Source organism: Sorex araneus, chromosome 1, assembly GCF_027595985.1.
Source record: "Sorex araneus isolate mSorAra2 chromosome 1, mSorAra2.pri, whole genome shotgun sequence".
Classification (NCBI taxonomy): Eukaryota; Metazoa; Chordata; class Mammalia; order Eulipotyphla; family Soricidae; genus Sorex; species Sorex araneus.
In genome coordinates, this window is record NC_073302.1 from 259,910,614 (window position 1) to 259,927,114 (window position 16,501).

Below are 16,501 nucleotides of genomic sequence, written 5' to 3' on the forward strand. Positions count from 1 at the left end.
AAGCAAAAAAAAAAAAAATCTCAGGGCTGGGACCAATTGAGACATTATTGGCGCCCGCTTGAATAAATTGATGAATAATAGGATGACAGTGATGACAGTGATACAGTGATTGTAGATTTTGCTCACTATACAAATCATGAATGAAGAGTAAACACTTGGTGAACAATTATTTAAACACTTTTTATTTTAGCTTTGGTTTGGGGGCCACACCCAGCTATGCTCAGAATTTACAGAATTTATTAGTGATTAAAAATAATCACAAAATGAGTCAGAAAGAAAGAGACAGACATAGAAAGATTGCACTCATATGTGGAATATAATGTAACTGAGAAGTACAAGTTGGTAACGATGCAACTTCTGGCAGATATCTCTCTGGACTTAGTTACTAAAATACTAAATTACAGAAACCCAAAACTGAGAGGCCGCTAAGTGTGGTCACTCGACCTCATACTTCTTCATCCTCCGCAATGGAAAACAAATTATCTAATGCTTCCTTTTCAGCAGGTCTGACTTTAGGGGAGAGACTCTCCAAACAATAATAGTGAGTTTTGTTGAAATATTGTATGCAATCAAAGTGAAAGTAAAGTGAAATTTGTTAGTTACACAGGCGGGGGGGGCTTAGGGTGGGGGGGCTAGGGGCGTGGGGGGGTTGGGGTGTGAGGGGGCGGGGTGGAGCTATACTGGGATTCTTGGTGGTGGAATATGAGCACTGGTGAAGGGATGGGTATTCGAGCATTGTATAACTGAGATTTAAACCTGAAAACTTTGTAACTTTGTAACTTTCCACAATAAAAAAAAAATTAAAAAAAAATCACAAATTAACCACTGCTTAATTTGTCTATTTGCTGGATTCTTATACATTCAGGATCACTATTATACATTATACATTCAGGATCACTATTATACAAGTCACTATTTGCTGGATTCTTGTACATTCAGGATCCCAGGTTCAGCTCCAGGAATTTCATGGATTCCTGTGCAGTATTGTCTCTCAGTGCCATTAGGCTGGCTCCTAAAACTCCCCATTATAGAAAGTATATACTTTTAAAGCTAAAATTTAAGAGAAAAGAATACAGTCATTCCAAATACGCATATTACTTGCTAATGCAATAATCCAAACATTTATTCTTTCTCTGTTTCATATTCTTAGTTTAAAAAGTAATTTCTTAATCTTTAAATTATCCTCTGATTCTCATATTTTGAAAAAAAATGAATGAAAAAATTTCATGATTTTACTTCATGAAATAAGAAATTTTGTTTGATACATACCAAATTCTTCTACTGAGGAATTACTAAGTATATGATAAAATTTTGTAATAAACCATTAGCTTTCTCTGTATCATTTGCTAAGTAGAAAGAAAGCACTTAAGAGATGAAAACCAGACTCCATTGTTCTACTTTTTAAGTGCATAAATAATTATTCACAGTGACAGACATCTCATGGGGGAACCTGTCTGTAAGACTTACTAATCAGTCTTGTACAAAATCTCCACTGCTTAATTTGTCTAATTCAATGTCAAAAGAGACAAGAGAAGTGAGTCTTAATATCTTCCTAGCTGTCATTAAATATAGTAGGATTTTGTAAAATTCTATATATTATGTACAGCAGAGTATTCAATCCACATGTATTAGCATTAATTAATAAATATAGTGTATACTCTGAGTTTGTACTTATCATTATGAAAAAATATTATCTTCATCAATCAGAAGATGCTAAATAGGGTCATAAAAGAACACATTACTGCCAAAGTGTTTGTGTTATATTTGGAGAAAAAACCATCTGCCATGTATTAGTATGAAAACTTAAAAAATAATTATTTTTTAAGTTTTAACTGCATGAATACACTGACATATACAGACCTTTTCTTCATCATCAAATTGTTAATGAACTTAGTAGCTTTTTATTTGTATGAAACACAATTTTTGTGCAAATTTATACATCTTTACCATGTATAAATCAGTCAAAAATTTTAAGGGAGTTCCCCAAATCAAATAACTCTAAGAATGAGTGCTGTGCTAAAACACTTATACTTTAGACACAAATGAGGCATAACTACATGCTATTTCATCACATAGTGATGATGTGTTATAGTAAAAGTTACTTATCTAAAACCTGACATAGTCTCTAGGTCTGTAAAGAAGATTATCCAAAATGTCTGTTTTGATTGTGTTATAATTACAGTTAGCTTGTATTAAAGTTACATTCAAACATTATCATGGAGAAATACCTGGATTATTATAGAAAAAAATTATTTATGGACTTTTTGTATTTTACATTGATTTTAATTTGAAATTTTACTTTTACAACATAAAGGAGATTTTTTAATTTATAACCATTTATCTACTGAAAGTTTTGAGATATGAAATAAAATATTTAAGTGTCTTGAAAATTATAACATGACCAGTGACAAGGAGTTTCTTTTTTTCAAGTTAGCTTCACTACCTAAAATATGTAAGAACAATATAGAATATATATGTTCTATATTGTCATAAATATATATCATTTTTGTGGAAGGTATGCCACAAGTGCCTACCAACTTCTTTCTGGAGTGTTTTAAGAAAACAAATTCAAATTTGTTTGCTATTAGTATGAAATAATAGCATTTTGCAGGTATTAAACTCTCTAAAATATAAGCAGATGCTAAGTGTGATCCAAAAAGGAAAAAAAAGATTATAGTAAAACATTTTCAGAAGGATATGCCTGTTTTTTTCTGTCACTTATATTTAGACCTTATAATTTGACAAATCAGGTTAAAACATCAGTGCCGGAGTTGAAGAAATATTTCAACAGTTAAAGTTGTTTGTCTTGCAATGCATCTGACTGCTTTGATCCCTGACATTGTGTATGGATTTCAAGAACTTTCTGAGGTCACAGTCACTCCTAATCACAGAACCAGGAATATCTCTTGTGACTGCCGAGTGTGGCCAAATTCCCCCACCCAAGAGAAGAAGCAAACACCAGTGCCACCTGGTGAATCATCACAATGAGAATTGTAAATATTTCATAAGTGGAGTAGAGTAACTAGCTTATACGTTGTACCATATTCATCATAAATATTTGCTTTAAAATAACTGGAGGGAGCTTAAAATATCCTCTTAATTATAAATTTTAAATTTTCTTTACATTATTAAAACTTTTATTTATGTTTCTGCTATTTGAGACAATTTTGGTAAGCAGAGCTTAGTTACTCATAGCTTCACAATAACAACATACTATAAAACAAAAGTAATAGACATGACAAAAAATATGTAGATTTAATAGAAATTTAGCAAATTTTAAATAAAAATATCCAAAAATTAAAAATCTATGGAGAGACAAATTTTACTCAGACTACAGATGAAAATAACATTTGTTGATTTGAAAATCTTGAGCTTCTCTGGAACTAAGATAAAGGTAAAATCACTTTAGAGTAAACACAGAACGAAGGTTAAGAGGTGTGTAGGATATATTCTGAAATCCTGGCTCTGCGCTAAGGAATAACGCCTGGTGGTGTCTGGGGGACCATATGCGATGCCAGGGATTGAACCCGGGTTGGCTGAGTGCAAGGCGAACATCCTACCTGCTCTATTATTGCTCTGACAGAATCTACTGCCCCTGTGCCAGGCTGTCTTCACCGGGGTCCCCTCGGAGGGGGACAGGTTGAGATTCCCTCCCCCAACAAGCAGTTCTCAGGCAGCAGAAAACCTCCAGAACCCAATCACTGCCATGTTCAAGGCTGCTCTCCACACACTCAGACGTTACCCATAAAGGAACTGACAGAGGAACCCATGGCTGAGATCTCCAAGCCTGCTCAGATCAGTACTGGTCTCCTCCACCCAGATCACAAATCCCCAGTTTTCTAGTACCTTGGTAGTCACACCCACAGACTCCCCCCCACTACACACACAAACACACACACACAAACACACACACATACACACACACACACACACACACACAATCTCGTGAACGGCCAAGATCCAGAGACTATAAAACAAATAATAAACTTACAACTGATAATTACTATTATGATTAACATAATTACTAAATACAGAATTGTGTCAGTATACCAACAAATAAATTCTCTAATATATAAATGAGGATTTTGAGAGTCTAGGGAGCTTTTATATATCTTTCAAATTGAAAAAAAAAATCAGTTCAAAGTTGCAAATATAATAAAATAGGTCAAAGCTGCCTTATTTCAACATGGTCTAAGTCTAGTAGGCAACAAGAAATTGTAGAAAATTATGACAGTACAAATCAGTAGATGAATCTTATTTAATCAATTCTACATTTTGTCTTATATTTAGAATTACTTGTTCTAAGATTTTAGATATATTGACATTACATTTCGTAAACTAAGTTATTAAAAGAATTTTAAAAGACAAAGGGACACATTTATTGATTTTTCAATAACCTGAAAGTAGTTGGTATTTATTTTTCCAAACTCTGTTATTGTCATATAATAATATCTATAAAATTAAGCTTTGGCATGTGATATATTGAATAACGTGCTGATCTAGCATGATATCAACTCTGTATTTTTCCCTAGCATCACAAAATCCCCTGAGCACAGTCAGAAGTGATCCCTGAGCACAGAGTTAGGAGTAAGCCCTGAGTGTACTGTTTATTCCCCAATTTCATCCCCAATAAATAAATAAAATTTAACATTATCTAATCATTAAAATTATACATATATATATACAAAGCATATGCAAACTACTAATTGGGTAAAGATTTTCAGATTTTAGTGAAAAAGGAACCATTTCAAGCTGATGTAAGTTCATATTATTTAAAATAACTGTAAAACTAAAATAATTTGAAAAGACTAGTCAATTTAAAAACTTACATAGATACAAAAGTTTTATGAATATGATAAATGTCAAAAATGATAAAAATACTAAAATTAACTTGTCTTCAGTCATAAATTTCTCTTAAATGCCACATTTTCAATGTTTTTATAGTTAAAACCAAGAAAGAAGTTAAATACCACTTACCCACTACCCTATGCATAGAAACAGATGGACAAAGATGCAGATGGTATTTTGAGTCTAATGTAGGTGATGAATATAATTCACCCTTAAATTCTATGATGCAAATTTTACTATAATATACAAATAAGCAGTGAATTTAATTCAAACTTCACTCAATACCTACCAAATTATCAGAAAAAATCTTTTATACATGAAGTAGTGTAGACTATGCTGCTACTAAAATGCCTGGGGTAAATTTTCATATGGGGAGCTGTTCAATGGATTGTTTTATAAAGTAGTTGGGCACATAGTGATTCATAGTACAAAACGATTGCTAATAAATGACTTTAAGATTTATCCAAACACATTCTAGTTACAAAAGCAAGTGCACAAATAATAATGTTGGAGCACTAAGACTCTTGTAGAAACTCAATGAAAATCTGAACATTTATGAAAACTTTTTTTAACCAAAGTGATATAAAAATGCAATATGACTGCTTGAATAAATATGCTTGGCTCTAAACTCTTCTTGGGATAAAAAAGACAACTCAGCACTTAAATTGGCTTTATCTTTTAAAAATATTGAGTATGGCTCTATGTTCCTAGTACAAACTTTTAGCAAGTAACATTATACTTTCCTCATTAATAAATTCTTTACACATTTTAGTTAAATTTTAACAATAAATGACTTTTGAAGCTTTAATTAGTTGCCTTCAAAATTCTAAATCTTTGTAAGTGAAAAAGTTGAAACAATCTACTATAATTTACTCTGTATATGTAGCACATATATTTACATACATTTTTCTTCACTGAAAAGTGATATGATTAGGGTCAGAGATAGAGTACTGAGATAGGGCAATTGCCTTGCACATGGCTGACCAGGGTTTGATCCCTGCCCCTCTTAGGGTCCTCTGAACATCTTCAAGAGTGATCTCTGAGCACAGAGTCAGCAGTAAATTTTGAGCACTTCGAGGTATGGCACAAAATCAAATCAAAAGCAGTTCATTAGAAGTGAACTGCTTTTATGTTTTATGGGGGAAAGCAAGATAAACAAAACTTTTGGTCTCCAAGTTCCTTGGGTTAAGGGTTTTCACCTACATTTTCTAATATACCTAGATGTTATATGTTGGACTTATACATAGATATAAACTAAACAAATTAAATCTTAAAAGTAAAGTTAGGTTTTGTATCTTCAGGCCTGTGTTCTTTCTCAAACACATACCTGACTTGTTCTATGTATCTTTGTTTTTCCCATTCTGGAGAAGCAGATTTTTAAAAAACTTTAAGTTTTTGCTTCTTTCTCACTTCATTTGTAGAATGCCTATTATGTAAATATTCCTCTTAAATTTGTGCCATAAATGTCTTTTCTTATCTCAAGACATTTGTTACTCTATTTTTCTAGTATTTTAAAATGTTATATTTTCTGTCTTCCACTACGTGATTGCATAATCAATTTTTCAAACCTAACCATCAATTGATTGTCAGCTAAGTTGCCAAATTTTATACTTGTATATTATGTAAGTGCATGTTTAAACATTTCTTGTGTTTTATCTACACATGTTAATGCTCTCATTTGTTTATTCATTGCCTTATAATTCGGTGTGTAAGTGTGTATCAGTTTATTTGTTACTTGGATATTTTTTTATTAGTTTACTTAGTTTTTTCTTTCAGCAGTTTGACTTGACGCATCAGTTAGGATAAATTCCTCTTTCTCATAATTATAATTGCTTTTCTGTAATTATTTTTGTGAATTATTCTCCCTCTTAACATATATATATATATATATATATATATATATATATATACCGTCTTTTCCATTTGTTATGTCACAGTCTTATTTTCATGGTGAAGGTATTGACCTAGGGGTTTTGACTTTTAATCTGATTATAGTTATAGGAAAAACTAAAGCCTCACCACCACACAGGATTACAAACTAGCTTTACGGAAGTGTTCAGTAAATAAAGAGATAAAATCGCTGCTGTAGCATGTCATAAACACAAACCTTCCCAATTTTTGTAGGAATTTGAGATGAGAGATCTGTTTTTATTGCCTGCTCAAGAAAATTCCATGAGGATTGGCCAAAAGTGTCAGTCTACATCTGACTCTTCAATTGCTCTGTGGCTTTGCTAGCAAGGCGTACAACAGAGGATTTTTCTTCAGGTTCATGTCAGTTTGCTTTAGAGATTGTAAATTCAGGTTACAGATAGAGCGTGTGTGTTTGCAATCTTAGTATGAAGGAAACTGCTCAGAAGTCCACAGTATTCAGGTGAATGGACAACTGTTCTGTAGGATTACAGGCGCTGGCTGATAGCATGTAGCAGGCTGAAATTCTGGTCACCCATTCCCAAAGTTTCACTGAGTTTTTATCGGAAGATACTGGTTTTGCTGTAACAGCTAGTGGGCTTTTCATGGGCTGCCTGTGGTGCCCCAGCAGGAGGGAATGTTGGGGGTTTTATAGGACTTTGTGAGCAGGCTATAGGCAATTCTAGATAGGGACTGTGGCTTCTGCCACTTCAAGTAAGTTTCAGAGACCAATTTATTCCTGAATCATGCATTTCCTCAAGGTCTCACATATGGTTGCGGAAAAGTAACTGTGCAGGTGTTTGTTTGTGGAGGGGGTGTAATTCTTGGGTGTGGGGTAGGCTGAAATCTCTACATCCAGGAAATACCTCAAGGTTTTCGCTGGAAATTTCCAAGTTCCTGATGGTAGAAAAGAACCATGATTTAGTTTCGAATCCTGGTCTCTATTTAATTTCAGTCAGCCCGGTTTCTGCTGGTAGTAGTGTTAAACAAAACAAAACAAAAACAGTGAAACTAGTCGGATCTAGAATACTGTCCTCTAACAATGAGAATACAGTTCTTCTTACTCTTCTTATTGCAGTTCAGAGCCACAGAAAGATAATTTCCTGAATGTGACTTGTATACCCTTCACCAATCGCTCTAGCCTATAGTGCTATTTTTCCCCAGAGAAAATGCTTTCATTGTTCACACCTCAGTGAGTATTCACATCTTTCTTCAGTACAATGTCCAGGTGCTGGGGACACCAGAGGTGGATATAAGCCATAGGTGCTCAGGGGAATCTTTGTTTTGACACCATTCTGATCTTGGAGACATATGACCCAGTATCATTCTTGGTGGGATTAAGTCTTCTCTTGTTTCCCTAATTTTTCCAATAGTTACTATTAGGTGTTTTTTGTTTGTTTGTTTGTTTGTAGATATAGTGACCCTTAAATCGCCATCTTTTCTCAAAGGCAATACTTCAAAATAGATTTAGATTTATTGTGCCTGTAGGGCGTGAGGAGAAAGGTGGCGCCAGAAATCAGCTAATATGACATAATCCATTTCTACATGAGCAGAGCATTAAGGAGGCAGGGGGGGAAAGAAAAATGATGTGAATGGGAAAGAAGAATGATTAAGAACCTAATGTTCACAGGTGGTGGGGACCAGCCCCAGGGGAACAGGCTTGAAGCAGCAATACCATAAGGATTAAGAAAACAAGAAAGGCATAAAACAAAAAAAGCATGGGGTTAGGGGACTAGCAGCTTTTTTGGACTGAGAGTTCCATCCATCACATTCAATATTTATTCTTTTAGGATAAACCTCATTAGAAGAACAAGGGTAAATATTTACAGACATTTGCATATCTATGAAACCTTGGCCACCACAAGCCAGTTATCACTGTGGTAAGCTTTCTGACACCTCCTGCTTAAAACCCCAAAGGTCAGAAGGATCCCTCTGCCCCAATTTCATGGTCTGTATTCGTACTGAAAATCAAGATCAAGCGAGCTTTTGCCCTTCAGTCTCACGGGAGGTTTCTGTTCTCCCTAAGCTCGCCTTACCGTTTGACAGGTGTACCGCCCCAGTCAAACTCCCCACCTGGCACTGTCCCTGGAGTGGGTCTTGCCTGACGAGCTTGTGGCCAGGTGCTTGGCGCCAGAAGCGAGAACCCCTCGGGGCTCATCCCCCCACCACCACCTCACCAGATCAGTGAAAAAAAGATCATATCTATTTTCATGAAAAACGAACTGGTTCCTGAAGCTCCATTTGCTCTCAATGGAAAGAACATCTCCGAATGCAGCAGCTATGTGTACCTGGGTCGAGAAATCAACATGAGGAACGACTTGGTGCCAGAACTGCACAGGACAAAGAGAGCAGCGTGGAACACATTCAAGAGCATAGAAGAAGTGGTTAAGAGAATGAAGGACCTCCGACTCCTGGCACATCTTTTCGATTCCACCGTTCTTCCTGCACTAACATATGCCTCAGAGACCTGGGCCCTACGCAAACAGGATGAGAATGCTATTAGGGTATCCCAAAGAGGAATCGAAAGAGCTATGCTGGGAATATCATGTCTCACTCAAGTGAGAGAAGGAATCCGGAGTTCTGACCTCCGTCAATGGTCAAAAATTAGGGGTGCTGTCTCATTTGCCAAGGCATCAAAAATCAGATGGGCCGGTCATGTAATGCGATTCAGAGACGACCCTGGATTAGAGCTGTTACCAACTGGATTCCACGGGATGTCAGAAGACCTCGTGGCCGCCCTGTGGGGTCCCATCCTGTCCCGCAGGGAGGACCCTTCGTGGGGCTAAGGAGGGGACGTAACCGAATGAACAGACGCAGAGCCAGAAGGAGGAGGAGAGAGAGAGAGAGTTTATTCACAGCAGTTACAATACTTATACCTCTTGGTGGGAGGGGGTGGTATGCATGCTTGGACCCCCACAGGAACAATAGTAAAATGTTGATCAGGCATGGCCGTTGGCTACTGAGACAAGTGGTGAAATGATAAGATCACAGGAATCCCAAGCAGCCTCCGCTTGACTAGACGATAAGAGCCAAGCTCTGTAAGATGGCTCCCTACATCTCCCCCTGTTTTGTTTTAAATTAAATGTGGTCAGGGGAGGCATTGTCTGGTATCCCTTGTGACACAAACACGAAAGCATGAAAGTACACATCTCAAGGGGAGAGATGCGGGGAACACATGTGCTCGGCCACATGGCACAAGCAGCACATGGGCTCAGGCAGCATATGCGCACACTTCCTTTGTTCAAGGTGTCTTTTATAGGGTCTCTTCAACCTGCCCCCATGTGGGGGCTTCTTCTTGGGTAAAAGTCCGTTGCTAAGGAGGTTACCAGGGAGGTTGGGAGTGGTGATGGTCTTCTTTAGAAAGTCTTATCAGGTCTGTTTTCTGTATCCACAGGGTGGGTCAGTCTCAGGATTCTCCTTCCCAGAGACTTTGTTAATCTGTTTCATTGCCATGGGCCTTTCCCTATCTACCTGCCTACGTCATATTCCCCCCTAGAGATTTCACCACCTTAAATCTTTAAGGGGAAAATGGTCGGTGATCCATCTTCTGAAGCTGCTTCATGCTGACAGAGGGGCGCAGACCCTGCCTGCACAAGGGGTGAAACCTCAAGCTACCTTAGTTTTAGTGGACCCCAGGCAATGAACTGGTTGGGTTCCTGAAGTTATCTGAAAGAAAAGATCAGATCAGTTAGACTGAGGGATGGCACTTTGAAATGATTAGACTCTGGAGATGTGGAAGGTCCTTTCTGACCTAGTAAGGACAAAATAGTTTGCTGTCTTAGGAAACATAAGAGTTAAAGCAACAGAAACCAAAGCAACATAATGCCATACCCATTTCTGTCATAAAAACAATGGAAAAGAATAACTGCTTTACCCATGGTAGATAGAAAATGACTTCCTATGTCCAGATTTTTCTAGTGGCCTAGAAGCACCAAGCCACTTCTCAGGTTGGAAAAGCTACCCATCCACTGAAGCTATCAATTGGAACCAATAGATATTTATACCTTGAATGAGTGTTTGATCATTTGCATGTCAAGCTGCCAATCCTCTCCTTGGTGAGTTCCTTGATGCTGAACAAGTGTTAGGAAAGGAAGCCCAGAATTTCCACTAGGTTCATTAATGAAACAGAAAGCACAGTTCTGAGTTCCTTCCCATGAAAGATGGCTTTCAGACTAGTGATAGTAAGTTCAACATTGAGTCCCAAAGACTAGGCTGCTTACTTTACAGTCAGCAAAACACATTTTACCTGAATTACCCAGAAGGGATACCTTTTAGATCAAGATTAGAATACATTTACTAGATCACTCTGTAGAATTTGAATCTGATTCTGTAAAAGGCAAGTTACAGAAACATGGTTTTCTCTCCACCTTCATTTTAAAATTTGCCTGATGGCTTAACAAATCTGACTTGTTCTTTTGCATAAACACAGCAAGATTGGAGAACTCTCCATTTTGGGGTACCCCATTATTTACTGAGAAGTCCTGGGGGTTGGGCTAAAGACAGGAGGCACACCAATAACGGCATTAATCTTATGTGGCACGTCAGAGTTACCCAGGCCTGGCCATAAATGTCCCACGATGAACTGGATGGTCTCGAGCTTTCAGGTTGAACTGGAGGTGGCCTTTTCTGTAGATGCATCCTGGCAGAAAGGAGTCCATTCCTTCCCTTTTTCAGGGCTGGGAGAGATCCTGGTTTCCAGGGTTTTTCTTGATGCTGAGTAGGCCCAGATTGTGTCAGTCACACAGATTCCCAGATTTCTCATTTTCCATAGCAGTGATGATTTCCATTCTTTCCTTAAGCCAACTGGCCTCTAGGGTCTCCCTGAGGTTTGTAGGGTACTTGAAACAGTACCTGTTAAATACCTGCTCCTGTCATTTAGACCAATCCCTTGACTCTTTCCCTGAAAGAGGGCTTTGGGGTCCCATAATTGATTTTTCTGTCTGCATGAGGGGTAGACCCTATTACAGAGAGAAAAGACTTTTGTCTGGATTTATGCAAACCAACATAGTGCCATGAAGCATCAAAAACATACCGAAGGTACAAAGAAGAGAAAAACATTTCACTTTACTCACAGTGAGATACAACGCACCCATTTGTTGTGGGTCCTAGTCAAAGATGCTAAAATCTGTAGAGAAAAAGGTGTACAGTTTAACATCATATTTAACCCATTCAATCCCATGTTGAAAACCTTGACTTCCCATTAATAAGAGTACTGTACTGGGAGTCCAGTGTACAGTTAAACATGTCTAATTCATTTAATCTCATTTGAAAAACCCTTGATTTTCTGCAACTTTTGAAGAATTCAATTATCTAAGAGCACTGTAACAGGAGTCCAGACAATCCATCCAATATCTTTTCCATAGATCCCACCAAAAAACATACTAGAACAATTCTGCATGTGATTTAAAGAGTTTCTTAAAACAGTGATCAGTTTCTTTTCTTCAAACACAACCTCAAACCTTCTACACTTTCCTTTATATTCATTCTGTCCTGTAACTTTCCTTCAACCCATTTCAAAATCAACTTCACTTTAACAGGACTACTTTCCTTTTTCCAACTGATGATATCTGCATCCATTATCTTTCTGACTTAAGACATACATCTATATTCCTTATAGTCGTCCCACAAATTTAAACTCTTATTTTACTAAACTCAGTACAACATGATTTCCCAAATTTGGACACTAATTATCAATCATCTCATTTAACACGACAAAACTGCTCTGCCATACCATTTCAAAAGCATTGTCAGTTCTATAGATATTCAAAAAGGGTTAGAAAGTTCTTACAACATATATTCACTTGGCAAAAGTTCACTTCACATTAGAAATTAACCAGGAGACATCTTAGAATTCTGATTTCTAGGAAAACACAAATATAAAGATTAAAACACTCATAGATTACCATAAAACATTAAGGATCTCACACTTGCGTACAAAGTTCTCTGATGGTCCGAGCTAGGTATGATACCTGGTGACAAAGCTTTGCAATGAATAAAGTTATCAGAATAATAACATGCATTTTCATGTACTGGACAGACTGACTTAACAATAGTCAGTAAAAGTTCCCACATCTCAAACTTTAACCAAGGCCCAATACTATGGCTTTAGACTATCAGGCTGACACCTGAGATTAATCTATTATAATTCTTTGCTAAGTATCAATAGAAATTTTAGTTACCGAGTCTCAGATCAAATAAAACACTTGTAGAATAAATTTTGCAACCAATTTTATAACTCTAGAAAAACATATTTTAACTAAACCATTACTCTTCGAACCTATTTTTAACCACAACTATTTCAGCTCACATTCTAATAATCCAATATAGATGCATATGTACATTTACACAACAGCATAAGACCTTTAAACCATCAATTTTTATGAAACATGAGTAAATCTTCTTTGGCTTAAGTTCAATAGTTCTCGTACCTTAGTTAGTTCAAATCACAAGCTTTCTAACTTTTTCAATTCCACAATACAAATATGCTTTCAAACACAGAAAAAGCCCTTTGGGTATTTATATATATATATATATTTTTTTTTAACCAAACTTTGATAATAGCATAGAAAGAAAAGCATTTGGACTGTCAAATGTTTATGGAAACACAAGTAAACTTTGTTTATTTTGAGGGTTTCTGTACCTCTGTTGCTTGAAAAACAGCTAAATTCCTCATTAAAATTGGCTGAGGCTTATAAGATAAAGCCTTGCACTCTCTACAGCTGCCCACCAACTAGATGGTCAGATTTCTTCATCAAATCCCTGAATGAACGAGTTGAGGCTCTTCCTGTTTGTGGAGCAAGCAGATATCATTGGGCTCCACTGGCTCTCGACAGGGACAAGTGAAGAAGTTACTGGCGCAAGCTTGAGCAAATGGAAGATCAAGGGAACTACAAGTGATACAAGTGATTTGCATATCTATGCTAATTTAACCAGAACAAACTTTTGCATATGAATGCAGACTAGTGGAGATATAAAAATCTCTCTCTCTCTCTCTCTCTCTCTCTCTCTCTCTCTCTCTCTCTCTCTCTTTTTTTTTTTTTTGCTTTTTGGGTCACACCCAGCGATGCACAGAGGTTATTCCTGGATCTGCACTCAGGAATTAATCCTGGCGGTGCTCAGGGGACCATATGGGATGCTGGGAATCGAATCCGGGTTAGCTACGTGTAAGGCAAAGCCCTACTTGCTGGGCTATTGCTCCAGCCCCTGACATAAATATCTCTTAAGTGCGATTTATCTCAAAGGGAAAGGTAGCAGAGATAATCATGGTTACAGGACCCCCAAAAGGAAAGTTTCCAGAAGGGTGTTGACTTTCCATGAGGTAAAGGTCCTATAAACCACCTCTCCAGACCATCCCTTCAGGCTTATACAATTAACCTTTTTAACCAAGTCTATCTATTCTCATATGTGTATGTATGCATATCTAACACATTTGTGTCCTTTTCCCCATTCTTAAATATAGTTTTGAACAATTTTAAGCCTAAAAAAGTGACTCTGAGATAAGAAAATGATAAAAAAGATTACTGTACTTCTTCAGGAAAGCAAATTTGGTTTTGAAATTTTCTAATTGCTAGAGAAGAGTGGATATCAATGCCTGTCTGAAGAAATTTAAATATTTACAAAATTTTGTAAATTAAAAATTTATGTAAATTTAAAAAATGTTGTTTGGATGAGCCTCACACATGAAGGGACCGGCAAAGAAACCCAGGTGTGTGGGACCCGGGGATGAGATCTCCAAGCCTGCTCAGATTGGTACTGGGCCTTCTCCACCCAGACCCAACTTTTTCCAGTAGCTTTACAGCTACACCCACAAACTGTCCCTTGCAACATGTAATCCCACCAATGGCCAACATCCAGAGACTATAAAACTAAGCTCCCAGAAGCATGATATCTAATAGCCTTGTTCTCCTTCTTGGAGAACCTGGCAAGCTACCAAGAGTCTATTGCCCGCACAGGAGAGCCTTGCAAACTCCCCATGGTGTATTCAAATCCCAAATACAGTAATAGATATATACATACCTCTCAGAGAGCCTTGCAAGCTACCGAGAATATCCTGTCCACAAGACAGAGCCTGGCAAGCTACCTATGGTGTATTCAATATGCCCAAAACAGTAACACTAGGTCTCATTTCCCCTGACCCTGAAAGAGCCTCCAACCATTGGGAAAGACGAGTAAGGAGAGGCTGCTAAAATCTCAGGGCTGAGTGTAATAGAGATGTTACTGGTGACTGATCAAGTAAATCTACAAACAACAGGTTGACAGTGATACACTGATACAAAATTAATATTGTGATTATCAATATTTCCTTTCCAAAATAATTTTGGTGTTATATTTCCCATTTCAATCACTATTCATCATATGCAATAAGCATAAGGATGATTGCATTACTTTCAATCCACTAATTATTGATCCACAAGAAACCACAGTCTACGGTGTCCCAATACGAATGCTTGCTAACTGACAGATAATTCACTGGAATAGTCCCTGACCAGAGACCAGGACCACCAATAATATAACAGCATGTCATATTGGCAAACTTTAGTTCATGAGATATAGAAAATAAAATATATATACATATATGTGTGTGAGTATATATATATATACACACACACATGTATATAGCTTAGAATAAAGGAAAAATACCCCCCACTCATGAGATTCTTCTATATTATCTTAGAAAATGCACACATATGTAAAGAACTCTTCTACAACATTTTGCATGGCTGACTCATCTGTGTTGGGATGTTGTAATATATATGCTCATTTCCATACTCAGCCCCCAATTTTTACTTTCTTGAACTCCTTGTCCTCAAAAGGAAAGACACAATGACCACACAAAAACTGATTTTCAACAAGCCAAATGTCTGTTCAGTTGTTCTTCAGTAGGGATAGGAAATCTTGGGTTATACAGGATTTAGCATCAAGTATAGATAGCCCAAATTAAAAATGAAAAATAAAACAAAACAAAAAACTAAACATAATTATTTTTGGTATCTTTGGTTTGGATTCCCTAAAGTATTAAATATTTTATTCTTTTATTTTTTGGAAATGCATGACCATGGCTGCAGAATCAATGTTATAGAAAGATTTGAACAAAAAAATAACCTGATAGTATACAACTATAACTTATAAGCTCTTAAATATAAGTAGACTAAACTCAAAATTGTTTCTGTTTGCATTAAGAAGTCAACAATGTGATAATGAAGAGACCTTGTAAAAAAAGCATAAGCTATTACTTTTTAGTTATAATTTACAGTTCTGTTTAAACAGTGAAATTTTAAATTGCCCTTTGAGTACTGTGAAATTGCCTCGTATACTTGGCAACCCTGTTACTTCATTTTCCAATTAACTAGATAATGCATTTTGTGCCCAGAAATCCCCAGATGAAATTCAGTAAAACACGTAGTTTGAGGTTTATACTACTACTCCTTAATACGCGTGACTAACACCCAATTTTTACATTAGCAATGTATAAGTTATATCATTAGTTAAAACTAGGATCCCGATTTCTTTACCCTAGTCAATTTTAGTAAAGATTTAATAATTTAAATTTAGAAAATGAAGCCAAAATTCTGGAAATGCAATTACAAAAATGTCCAGGGTATTAATGGTTCTTATTTTTTTCAGGCCTAAGTGTCAAAAAAAGAAAGATTTTTTTTAAATGTACATTTTGTTATATATGGAGCACCTAAAAAGGCTTCACATAAAAATGTATGGGCTGGAGCGATAGCACAGTGGGTAGGGCACT